The 13,232-nt window shown below is 38.0% G+C and overlaps 1 pseudogene; it reads left to right on the top strand.

Annotated features, from left to right (window-relative positions):
* The first annotated feature begins 4,396 nt into the window (after positions 1-4,396).
* Positions 4,397-4,898, top strand: LOC136316432 (GPN-loop GTPase 3 pseudogene; annotated as a pseudogene).
* Positions 4,899-13,232: the final 8,334 nt, after the last annotated feature.

The following is a 13,232-nucleotide window of genomic DNA, read 5'->3' as shown; positions in this document are numbered from 1 at the left end:
ATAAGTCTAGGAGATCTGGTGTATAGGCATGATGACTAAATAATAATGCATTGACAAGCCATTTTGTTTCATATGAAAAAGAGCCCCACAGGTGATTCATGGGCTTCCTATCTTGTAAAGAGGATAAAGTTGCTCTGTGATCTTACTGTGCTGGCAAAACTTCTCTCACCTAAGCCTGTGTAAATATTTACACAGGGCCAGCTGGGTAATTATCTCTGTATAATACAGATACTTTAACAACAACAAAAATTAACACTTAGGATACAATTATAATAGGACGACTGAATTAAATCTAAAAAAACAGTAACAGGAGGAAAATCGGTCTCAGGGTATTTTGGAAAGATAGATTTTCCTACATGAAGATTATAAAATTACAAACCCTGGCCCAAGACACCATTCAGATTTAAATAAAGCAAGTCGGCATTTCTAATTCTACATCTCTATTGCCAATCCAACAGACTGTGGCTCCACTTATCAGTTAGTGAACAATTTTAGCAGTCACGTAAAAGCCTGTAAATTTGTCTAAAACTGAGCTTAAAATTTCTTTAGAAAAGGAAGGTATGATTCTAAAATACAAAGCACATTACAGGTAAGATTGTACCTTTTAACCTTAGGCCAGAAATTTTATTTATACAGTACTTCCAAGTAGTTAAATAAGTCATATCTGTTTTTGACTGTTTCATTTCTGATATTATAAATAATACCAGCTATGATGGAATAAGTAGGACCAGACTTCCTCTCCCATCATGAACAACTAGAAAATAGGACAAAAAGACAACAAAAACAGCAAAAAACAAGGCAACTGCTTTTTCTGACTTGGGACAACAAGCACTGCAGGACTTGGGAGAAATAAATGAAATAAGCTCTACAATAACCTTAGTTTTCTGCTTGAAGAAGACAATTTCTGAACTATGGAGAAGCAAAGAGAGTCCTAAGTACACCATGACGGTTTCTCTTAGTTAAGGACAAAACTGAAAGCTTGGGAAGCTGAGTCAGCTAGACTTTGCAGGGCAGAGTACTGGAGAAGAGGAAGTTACACAGAAAAAGGGCTTCAGAAATCTGCATAGAAATCCCTTTCAGTTTTCTGCTATTAAGCGCTGGATATAGAGGGTGAAAATCCATGAGGCTGTGCAAAAAAGAACTGATTAGAGAGCTGTAAACCGAACAGATTTCAGAGCTCATACTGGGCTAGGAAATATTCAAGTGCCCAACAGACTGAGGGGAAAATTCTCATTGAACACGTGGGACATCCAGTCGAGACATCAGAGGGGGTCACAGTTTAATAATAAACTATCCATAGAGTAGAAGTTACTCTAAACCTGTTCAAAGAAAGCTTAAAATCAAGCCTTGATATATAAAGCTGATCTACAACTTAATTGTCTGCCAGAATAAAGTCTAACACTTTTTAAAGGAATACAAAAATAAAAAAAGAAATTAGCATCTTATAATGTAAAATTGCAATGTTTAATGTTCAAAAAAAATTACTAGACATGCAAAAAAGTAGGAAAATATGACCTATAAGCAGGAGAAAATTTAATGAAGCAAAACAGACCCAGAAGTGGCACCAGTGATGAAATTAGCAAAAACAAAACAAAACAAAAAAACACCCCTACTTTAAAAGAGCTGTTATTAATAGCTCAGTATGTTCAAGGAGTGGAAGGAAAATGTGAACATAAATAGAAAAATTAAAAATATAGAAATCAACCAAATAGAACTTCTAGAAAGGAAAACTTAAATATAAGAAATGGAAAAGTTATTGGATAGAATTGACAGCAGTTAGACAGTAAAGAAGAAAAGTTAATGGACTTGAAGATACAGCAATAGAAACATCAAAATAAACCTCTGAGGGGAAAAAAGAGACTGAAAACATATTAACAGAGTCTCAATGATTTATAGAACAATATGAATTAATTTAACATCTGTGTAATTAGAGCCCCAGAATGAGGGATGGGGAGAGGAAATATATTTGAAATAATAATGGTTTCATTAAAAAAAATCACTTTTTAAAAATTAAAATGACATGATCCCATCCAAGAATTTCAACTCGCTTCAAGACAGAGGAGACACAAAGAAAACCTTATCATGGAACATTCTAATCAAATAGCTTAAACCGTTAAGAGAAAATCTTAAAAGCACCGAGAGAAAAAAAGGACATATGTTAGGAAACGAAAATGATCCAAGCCAGAATACAATGGAACAACATCTTTTAAGCGATAAAAGAGAAAAATTATTAATATACAATTCCATATACACAAAAATATTTTTTTAATTTAGAAATTAAATTTAATGGAGTGACATTGAGCAATAAGAGTACATAGGCTTCAGGTGAACATCTCCACAACATTTTCTGTCACCCTATATTTGTCCCCCCTAACTCCTTTCCCCCACCACTGCCTCTCCTCCTGGTAACCACTTCACTTTTATCTATGTTCATGAGTCTCAGTTTTATATCCCACCTATGTGTAAAATCATATAGTTCTTAGCTTTTTCTGATTTACTTATTTCACTTATTATAATGTTCTCAATACTTCTTTAAAAGGAAGGTTAAGGGAGGACCTGAAGATGGCAGCTGAGTAGGCGGATGCACAGACACCCAGTTCTTACCACCAAACTGGAATACAAATCAATTTAGGAAAAATCAGCATGAAAAACCAACTCTGGACTACAAGAACAGCTCTCAAAAACCAAGGAGCAAAGAAGAAGCCACAACAAACCTGGTAGGGAGCACCTGAATCTCCCCTGCTTACAGGAATGGAGGGGGGGGGAGTGAGGCTGAGAGCCCAGAGGGGATCTCACCCCAGGGAAAAGAGCAGAAAATACTGCTCACAGCCACTTGCCTGGTGACCAGGGAGCGAGGTGTGTTGAAAAGACCAGCTTATCTCCCAAGTGGAAAGGAAAGAGAGAGGGACAGACTGTGAGGGGCTAAGGAATGCAGGAGACGATCTAAAAAAAAGCTGACTCATCCGTGCTGGAGGCAGCCATAGCTGGGGGAGGGACTGATCCTTCCCCACAAAACAGTACTGAATTGCTTCCAGATCAGAGATCTCCAGACATCTCTCCAGCTCCAATCAGCGCAACAAGACACAGCTGAAAACAAGAAGTGGGGAGGAGGGGCAGTAACTCAGGTCTCCATGGCAATCTGAGATACACCCCCCCCTACTGAAGCTGAGAAAACAGAGAGATTAGTTGGTGGAAGAGGCCTTCAGAGTCTCAGGTTACACCCACTGCATTCCTGGATACAGTTTCAAGGAAGCCCCCTGCTGAGATCAGTAAACAAGACTATCACCTGTTAAGAAAACAAACAAAAAAATCAAGACTTCAAAGCTGCCCAAATCCGAAAGTGGATTACAAATAATAGCTGATACCAATCCAAGAAGACCTAGAAATAACACAACTGAAAACTGGAGGCAGAACAACACCAAGCCTAGACTCAACCAACTCTACAAACAAAACACAGACAATGAGAAGACAAAAAAGTGCAAGCCAAATGAAACCTTCAGGAGATGAACTGAGTGGAAATAATCAAAATTCCAGATGCGGAGTTCAAAATACTGATTGTAAGGATGCTTAGGGATCTTAGAACAACAATGGATGGTCATTATGAACACCTAAATAAAGAAATAGCAAGTATAAAAAAGAATCAGTCGGAGGTGACAAATACAATATCAGAAATAAAGACCACAATAGAAGGAATTAAAAACAGGATAGATAGAGCTGAGAATCAAATCAGCGAGTTGGAGGACAACTGGAATGAAGGCATGAAAGCAAAGAAGAAAAAAGAAAAGAGACTCAAAAAGTCTGAGGAAACTCTTAGAGAGCTCTGTGACAACATGAAGAGAAATAACATCCACATCATAGGGGTTGCTGAAGAAGAAGAAAAAGAACAAGGGATTGAGACTTTGTTCAATCATATCATAGCTGAAAACTTCCCTAAATTAATGCAGGAGAAACTCTCACAAGTCCAAGAAGCACAGAGGACTGTATTAAAGGGAAACCCAAAGAAACCTACACCCAGACACATCATAATTAAAATACCAAAGGTAAGCGATAAAGAGAAAATATTAAAAGCTGCAAGAGAAAGCTATCATCTACAAAGGACCCCCATAAGGATGACATCCAACTTCTCAACAGAAACACTTGAGACCAGAAGGGAATGGCAAGAAATATTCAAAGTAATGCAGAACAAGAACCTACAACCAAGAGTACTTTATCCAGCAAGGCTATCGTTTAAAATCGAAGGAGAAATAAAAAGCTTCCCAGACAAAAAACAACTCAAAGAATTCATTACAAACAAACCAATGCTGCAGGAAATGTTAAGGGGCCTGTAAATGGATTAAATGACCCAATCAAAAGACATAGGGTAGTTGCGTGGATAAGAAAACAGGACCCGAGACTGGGTAGAGGCAGATCGGAGGGCGGCCCTAGGAAGCCGGGAAGCCGGCATGCCTCGGTATGCGCAGCTGGTCATGGGCCCAGCAGGCAGCGGGAAGAGCACCTACTGCGCCACTATGGTCCAGCACTGTGAAGCCCTCAATCGGTCTGTCCAAGTTGTGAACCTTGATCCTGCAGCAGAACACTTCAACTACTCTGTAATGGCTGACATCCGGGAACTGATTGAGGTGGATGATGTGATGGAGGACGATTCTCTGAGGTTCGGTCCCAATGGAGGATTGGTGTTTTGCATGGAGTACTTTGCCAATAATTTTGACTGGCTAGAGAGCTGCCTTGGCCATGTAGAGGACGACTATATCCTTTTTGACTGTCCAGGTCAGATTGAGTTGTATACGCACCTGCCCGTGATGAAACAACTAGTCCAGCAGCTGGAACAGTGGGAGTTCCGAGTCTGTGGAGTGTTTCTGGTTGATTCCCAGTTTATGGTGGAGTCATTCAAGGTTTGAGGATAAATCTATTGTCGCTATTTCAGTCATGGGTACAAACAGATGACAGTCTTTGTTAATCATTGTGCAATTCTGGACATTTCACAAACTGTAGAGTTATTTAGTATCCCTTATTGTTAAATTATTATAATGTATTTGTTTTTTATAAATAAAATTTTATTTTAATGGGGTGACATCGGTAAATCAGGGTACATACATTCAAAGGAAAAAAAAAAAAAAAAACAGGACCCGTACATATGCTGTCTACAAGAGACACACCTTAAAACAAAAGATACACATAGATTGAAGGTAAAAGGATGGAAAAAAACATTTTATGCAAATGGAAATGAAAAAGAAGTTGGGGTAGCAATACTTATATCAGACAAATTGGACTTTAAAACAAAGGATATAGTAAGAGATAAAGAAGGCCACTACATAATGATAAAGGGAGTAATCCAACAGGAAGATATAACTATTATAAATATCTATGCACCTAATATAGGAGCACCCAAATATATAAAGCAGACTCTGATGGATTTAAAGGGTGATATCAAAAGCAATACTATAATAGTAGGGGATTTCAATACCCCACTAACATCACTAGATAGATCCTCAAGAAAGAAAATTAACAAAGAAACAGACTTATTGGACACACTAGATCAACTCGATTTAATAGATATCTTCAGAACCTTTCACCCTCAAACAGCAGAATATACATTCTTTTCAAGTACTCATGGTACATTCTCTAGGATAGACCACATGTTAGGGCACAAAAGTGCTCTCAACAAATTTAAGAAGATTGAAATCATATCAAGCACTTTCTCTGATCACAACAGCATGAAACTAGAAATCAACCACAACAGAAAAGCTCAAAAATTCTCAAACACATGGAAACTAAATAGCAGGTTGTTAAATAATGAATGGATTAAGAATGAGATCAAAGAAGAAATAAAAAAATTTCTAGAAATGAATGACAATGAGCATACAACAACTCAAAATTTGTGGAACACAGCAAAAGCAATACTGAGAGGGAAGTTCATAGCACTACAGGCACACTTTCAGAAGCTAGAAAAAGCTCAAATAAACAATCTAACCCTGCATCTAAAAGAACTAGAAAAAAACAGCAAGTAAAGCCCAAATGTAGTAGAAGGAAGGAAATAATAAAGGTCAGAGCAGAAATAAATGACATAGAGGCTAAAGAAACAATACAGAGGATCAATGAAACCAGGAGCTGGTTCTTTGAAAAGGTAAACAAGATTGATGAACCTTTAACTAGAATCACCAAGAAAAAGAGAGAGAGGACTCAAATAAATAAAATTAGAAATGAGAGTGGAGAAATAACAACCGACACAACAGAAATACAAAATATTGTAAGAAAATACTATAAAGAACTGTATGCCAAAAAACTAGTCAACCTAGATGAAATGGACAAATTCTTTGAAACATACAATCTTCCAAAATTCAATCTGGAAGAATCAAAAAACCTAAACAGACTGATTACACCAAATGAGATAGAAACAGTTATCAAAAAACTCCCAACAAAGAAAAGTCCGGGACCTGATGGCTTCACAACTGAATTCTACCAAATATTCAAAGAAGAACTAACTCCTATTCTTCTCAAACTATTTCAAAAAATTCAAGAGGAAGGAAGACTTCCAAGCTCCTTTTATGAGGCGAGCATAATTCTGATTCCAAAACCAGGCAAAGACAACACAAAGAAAGAAAATTATAGGCCAATATCTCTGATGAATATAGATACTAAAATCCTCAACAAAATATTAGTAAACCTCATCCAACAATATATGGAAAAAATCATACACCATGATCAAGTGGGATTTATTCTGGGGAGGCAAGGCTGGTACAATATTTGTAAATCAATCAATGTGATTCATCACATAAACAAAAAGAAGGAGAAAAACCATATGATAATTTCAGTTCCCAGTGAAAGCCGCCCTGTTTAGGTTAGTGAGGAAGGCGGAGCATTTCTTACTCCCTATTTCCTTCGGGGTTTGATTATATATTTAGCCAATTTTTCGCTCGACCATACCTTCAGGTGTATTGCAAAACATCTGGAGGCTCCAAGGATAGGTTTTCCTGTTTCTGGTTGAAGATCTTGTTGAGTTTTGGGGGAGATTTATCGGTATCGCTTCCTACCACGCCATTACTCTCGATAATTTCAATAGATGCAGAAAAAGCATTTGATAAAATCCAGCACCCATTCATGATCAAAACTCTCAGCAAAGTGGGAATACAGGAAACATACCTCAACATGATAAAAAGCTATCTATGAGAAACCCACAGCCAACATCATACTCAATGGGAAAAAATTAAAGCAATCCCCTTAAGATCAGGAACAAGGCAGGGGTGCCCCCTTTTACCACTCTTATTTAACATAATCCTGGAAGTCCTAGCCACAGCAATCAGACAAGAAGAAGAAATAAAAGGCCGTCAAGTTGGAAAAGAAGAATTAAAACTATCATTATTTTCATATGATATTGTATATAGAAAACCCTAAAGTCTCAGTCAAAAAACTACAGGATCTGATAAATGAATTCAGCAAAGTGGCAGGATATAAAATCAATACTCAGAAATCAGAGGCATTTTTATACGCCAACAATGAACAGTCAGAAAGAGAAATTAAAGAAACAATCCCCTTCACTATTACAACCAAAAAAATAAAGTACCTAGGAGTAAACTTAACTAAGGAGACTAAAGACTTGTACTCAGAAAATTACAAAGCATTGATAAAAGAAATCAAGGAAGATACAAACAAGTGGAAGCATATACCGTGCTCATGGTTAGGAAGAATAACCATCATTAAAATGTCTATATTACCCAAAGCAATCTATAAATTCAATGCAATACCAATTAAAATACCAATGACATACTTCAAAGATATAGACCACATATTCCAAAAATTTATATGGAACCAAAAGAGAACACAAATAGCCTCAGCAATGTTAAAAAAGAAGAATAAAGTGGGAGGTATCACACTTCCTGATATCAAGTTATACTACAAGGCCATTGTGCTCAAAACAGCCTGGTACTGGCATAAGAACAGGCATATAGATCAATGGAACAGAACAGAGAACCCAGAAATAAACGCACAGCTTTATGGACAACTGATATTTGACAAAGGAGGTAAGGAAATACAATGGAGTAAAGACAGCCTCTTTAACAAATGGTGTTGGGAAAATTGGACAGCTACCTGCAAAAAAATGAAACTAGATCAACAGCTTACACCACTCACAAAAATAAACTCAAAATAAATAAAAGACTTAAATGTAGCCATGAAACCATAAGCATCTTAGAAGAAAACATAGGCAGTAAGCTCTCTGACATTTCTTGCAGCAATATATTTGCTGATTTGTCTCCTCAGGGAAGTGAAATAAAAGACAGGATAAACAAATGGGACTATATCAAACTAAAGAGCTTTTGCACAGCTAAAGACAATAAGAACAGAATAAAAAGAGAAACTACACAATGGGAGAACATATTTGACAATACGTCTGATAAGGGGTTAATAACCAAAATTTATAAAGAACTTGTAAAACTGATACCAGGAAGACAAACAATCCAATCCAAAAATGGGCAAAAGAAATGAATAGACACTTCTCCAAAGAGGACATACAGATGGCCAATAGGCATATGAAAAAATGCTCAACATCACTAATCATTAGAGAAATGCAAATTAAAACCACAATGAGATATCACCTCACACCAGCCAGAATGGCGCTCATCAACAAAACACAGAATAAGTGCTGACGAGGATGTGGAGAAAAGGGAACCCTCCTGCACTGCTGATGGGAATGCAGACTGGTGCAGCCACTGTGGAAAACAGTATGGAGATTCCTCAAAAAAACTGAAAATCGACTGCCTTTTGACCCAGCTATCCCACTTTAAGGAATATACCCCAAGAACACCACAGAACGGCTCCAAAAAGAGAAATGCACCCCATGTTTATGGCAGCATTGTTCACAATAGCAAAGATCTGGAAACAGCCCAAGTGTCCGTCAGAGGACGAGTGGATTAAAAAGCTTTGATACATATATACTATGGAATACTACTCAGCCATAAGAAATGATGACATCGGATCATTTACAATAACATGGATGGACTTTGATAACATTATACGGAGTGAAATAAGTAAATCAGAAAAAACTAAGAACTATATGAATCCATACATAGATGGGACATAAAAATGAGACTCAGAGACATGAACAAGAATGTGATGGCAATGGGGGTGGAGGAGTGGGGGGAGGGGGGAGGGGGCGAGGAAGGAGAGAGGGGTTGGGGGAGGGGAAGGGCACAAAGAAAACCAGATAGAAGGTGACAGAAGACAATTTGACTTTGGGTGAGGGGTATACAGCACAATCAAATGTCAAAATAATCTGGAGATGTTTTCTCTCAACATATGTACCCTGATTTATCAATGTCACTGCATTAAATTTAATAATTAAAAAAAATAATGCAAAAAACAAAAAAAGGAAGGTTAATAAAAACTTTTTTCAAAAAAACAGACTAGAAGAATTTGTCCCTGGCAGATCTACACTACAAGAAATGTTTAAGCAAGCTTTTTAGGCAGGAGAAAAATGATATCATATAGAAACTTAGATTCTACAGAGGTTTCTGAGCCTCAGCACTATTGATATTCGGGACTGAATAATTTTTTGTGGTGGAAATTGTCTTGTGCATTGCAGTATGTTAGCAGCATTCCTGGTCTTTACTCATTAGATGTCAGTAGCAACCTACTCCCCTTCCCAAATTGTGACAAAAATGTTTCCAGCTATTTACAAATGTCCCATCTTCACCCTTTCCTTCTTTCCAATGAGAACCACTATTATACACTAAGAAGGAAAGAGTGCCAGAAATGATAGGTAGACACAATCTTGGATGGAGATAATGACAGCAATTTGACTTGCAAATAGAACCTCAACATCTTTTGTTTCCTTTTGATGCATTTATTAATTTCTAACTAGTTGCTAATGAATTAATTTGTATGCATAGTGAGAATATAGCATATAACACAGGAATAAATAACAGAAAACTTTAAAAATCAAAACAATACATGCTGGCCTGACCAAGTGGTGGTGCAGTGGATAGAGCATTGGATTGGGATGCAGAGGACCCAAGTTTGATACCCTGAGGTCGCCAGCTTGAGCTCAGGCTCATCTGGCTTGAGCATGGGGTTGCTGGTTTGAGTGTGGGATCATAGATAGACATGATCCCATGGTCACTGGCTCAAACCCAAAGGTCACTGGCTTGAAGCCCAAAGTCACTAACTTGAGCCCAAGGTTGCTGGCTTGAGCAAGGGGTCACTCACTCTGATGTAGCCCCTCAGTCAAGGCACATATGAGAAAGCAGTCAATAAACAACTAAGGTACCACAATGAAGAACTGATGCTTCTCATCTCTCTCCCTTCCTATCTCTCTGTCCCTATCTGTCCTTCTCTCTCTCTCTCTCTCTCTCTCTCTCTCTCTCTCACACACACACACACACACACACACACACACACACACACACAGCATGCTTATTGTAGAAAATTTAGAAAATATATAAAAGTAAAACAAGGAAATCCATTATCTTGCCATTCAAAGACAGTGATTGCTAATATCTTGATCTATGTCCTCAGAGTGATCTATCTATACATTATGTGACTATTATTATCACACATACATACATACTCATTTTATTGACTAATATTACATAATATAAATTTTTCTTATATAAAAAAATGTTTAATGGCAGAACAATATTCTATCAAGTATCACACTACTTTTCCTAACTCCTCCTATTCTTAGACATTTAGTCATTTTCTTACTTTTATTAGTATAATGTTACAGTAATAATCTTCATGGAAAACGCTCTTCCCCATATTTTCCTAAGACAGAGTTCCAGAAATATCTTTCATAGGACAACTCACAGCTTCTTGGGGACTAAAACTGTCTTAGTCAATGTTATATTACCTCAGAACAGCAACACAGGAAGAAACAAGTAGACAGTCACTTGTTTAGTGACTGAACTTAACTACGGCGTATCTCTAACAAGGAGGAGCATTTACACAAGCCAAACTCTGCAAACCACACATATAGAGAAAACCCTAGCCTGGCCAGTGGATATACCAAAAAGCCAGCTTTGGTCATACGTTTCTACTAAATTCCAGACATGTTTTTCAAACAGCAAAATGACTGTTTTGCTGCAAGAGAAGCAAAGGTAAATATTCAAGAGTGCTTTCTCTTCTTAGGCAGCTTTTTAGCTCCCTCTTGAGGACATCTTCTTGAATGACAAGGGGCTTTGACAGCTACCTGAACTCCGGGGCAAACAAAAGAAATAAATAAATAAAACTATTAGTGTGTATGACAGAAAAGGACATGCAGTGTCTGACAGTTTTTACACAACAGATTATGCTGTTATACATAAGTTTCTAAATAATACATTTTAACATCACAAATCAAGGCACCATTATAAAATTCAGATCTCTCCAAAGAAGTAGCGGTCTGCTCCGATCCAGCAATGATTATTGGGCTGCTTTGTTGTCGTCACCGCGGTCAGTAACATCAGCCCTTTGTTTGTAAAAATAAACTTTTTCTGAAGAGCTTCCCACAAGATAGCAAAATCTAACTTATTGTTGTATTGAAATAGCCCACTCTCCTACTCACCTGCAAAGTTTTCTTTCAGGCCAGTTGTCTTTTGTTTCTATAGTAAGAAATGTCCTCTGGTATTCAAACAGAGCTGCAGGAAGGTTTACGCCAGGGGTCCCCAAACTACGGCCCGTGGGCCACATCTGGCCCCCTGAGGCCATTTATCCGGCCCGCGTCACACTTCTGGAAGGGGCACCTCTTTCATTGGTGGTCAGTGAGAGGAGTATAGTTCCCATTGAAATACTGGTCAGTTTGTTGATTTAAATTTACTTGTTCTTTATTTTAAATATTGTATTTGTTCCCGTTTTGTTTTTTTACTTTAAAATAAGATATGTGCAGTGTGCATAGGGATTTGTTCATAGTTTCTTTTATAGTCTGGCCCTCCAACGGTCTGAGGGACAGTGAACTGGCCCCCTGTGTAAAAAGTTTGGGGACCCCTGGTTTACGCAATAGAAGCTGTAATAGATCAGATTATATGTGGGTCCTGATTAATCTGTGATTTTTCACCACTCTTTTAAATAAATATATTATACTGAATTGCTGGGGCCATGTAAAGGCCACATGCTTCTGTCTTAGTCAGATCCTCTTGTTTATACCATATGTTTGCTAATCCTTTCTCCAGTCCTTCCTGCTACTCCTACTTTACTCCGCTGTTTCCAACTCCGGAGTACAGAGAGAGGCACAATGATGAAGATTCTTCTTTTCCCTGCCTGTATTTCTTCTAGTAACTTTATCTCTAAAAACTATTGTGTTTATCAGACTTATATCTCACCTTAGTTGACAGATAAAACCAGCATCTGATTATTTAAACAATCATAATTTTATGTTCTTGTTTAAGTACCTGGAGGTGAAAATGACCCTTAAATATCAAACATGATATACTTTGGAAATTATTTTAATCAACCTTCCTGCTTCAGAAAAGTATTTATCCCTAGGAAAGACTTGGCAGAAGTACCTGCTTCAGTAGCCTTGGGGACAGCTATCCCAGTCACATCATGAGAGAGTTGTTTGCAACATGGGCTCTGACATGTGGAAGCACAAGCAACACTGTGGGTTGGAGGGGTAACGAGCGGGGGGACCCTGGGTCAGGAAGAGAGGAGCTCTCCCTATCTGGTGTAAGATACACCCCAAGGCTTGGCAGCTTTTGGAACATCAGGGAACAGCAATCCTAGTGTATTAGGATAGGACTTCGCAAACATTGGCAAGGGAGCCACAGCAGGACATTCTGACACACGTGTGAGAAACCACCTCGAGATTTGAGGGAGATTGTAGGTAGTACAATTTAGGTTAATGTTGTTTATATAACTCTATAATCCTCATGAAAAGGCTTTAAGGAAGATGAAAATAAACTTCTAGTTTGTATACTTACCAGCCCCCCTCCTCTCCCGCTGGATGCAGTGGTCCTGTGGAGAGAGCATCCATTGAGCCACTGGTGTTGAATTTCCAACTGAATTGGAGATAATGTCTCCCCTATCTCATCACATCATGGCTTTGATGAATCAAACAAAGAAAACAATAACAACAAAACCAAGGCAAGCTTTGAAAAGGCCTTGAGAGGAAAAGCATTAATAAATCAAAGATAAAATTTCTGTGATTATGGGTACCTGAACCCTGGCTGCAGCCTCACGGTGCAGAAGCAGTAACCGGCTACAGCATGGACCAGCTACCACACAAGCAGCCAGGGAAGCAGAAGACGCTCACCCCTTTACTGCCC

This window comes from Saccopteryx bilineata, chromosome 12, assembly GCF_036850765.1.
Source record: "Saccopteryx bilineata isolate mSacBil1 chromosome 12, mSacBil1_pri_phased_curated, whole genome shotgun sequence".
In the NCBI taxonomy this organism is placed as follows: Eukaryota; Metazoa; Chordata; class Mammalia; order Chiroptera; family Emballonuridae; genus Saccopteryx; species Saccopteryx bilineata.
The sequence above is the reverse complement of the archived record's forward strand: the minus strand, read 5'-3'. Positions and strand labels throughout refer to the sequence as shown.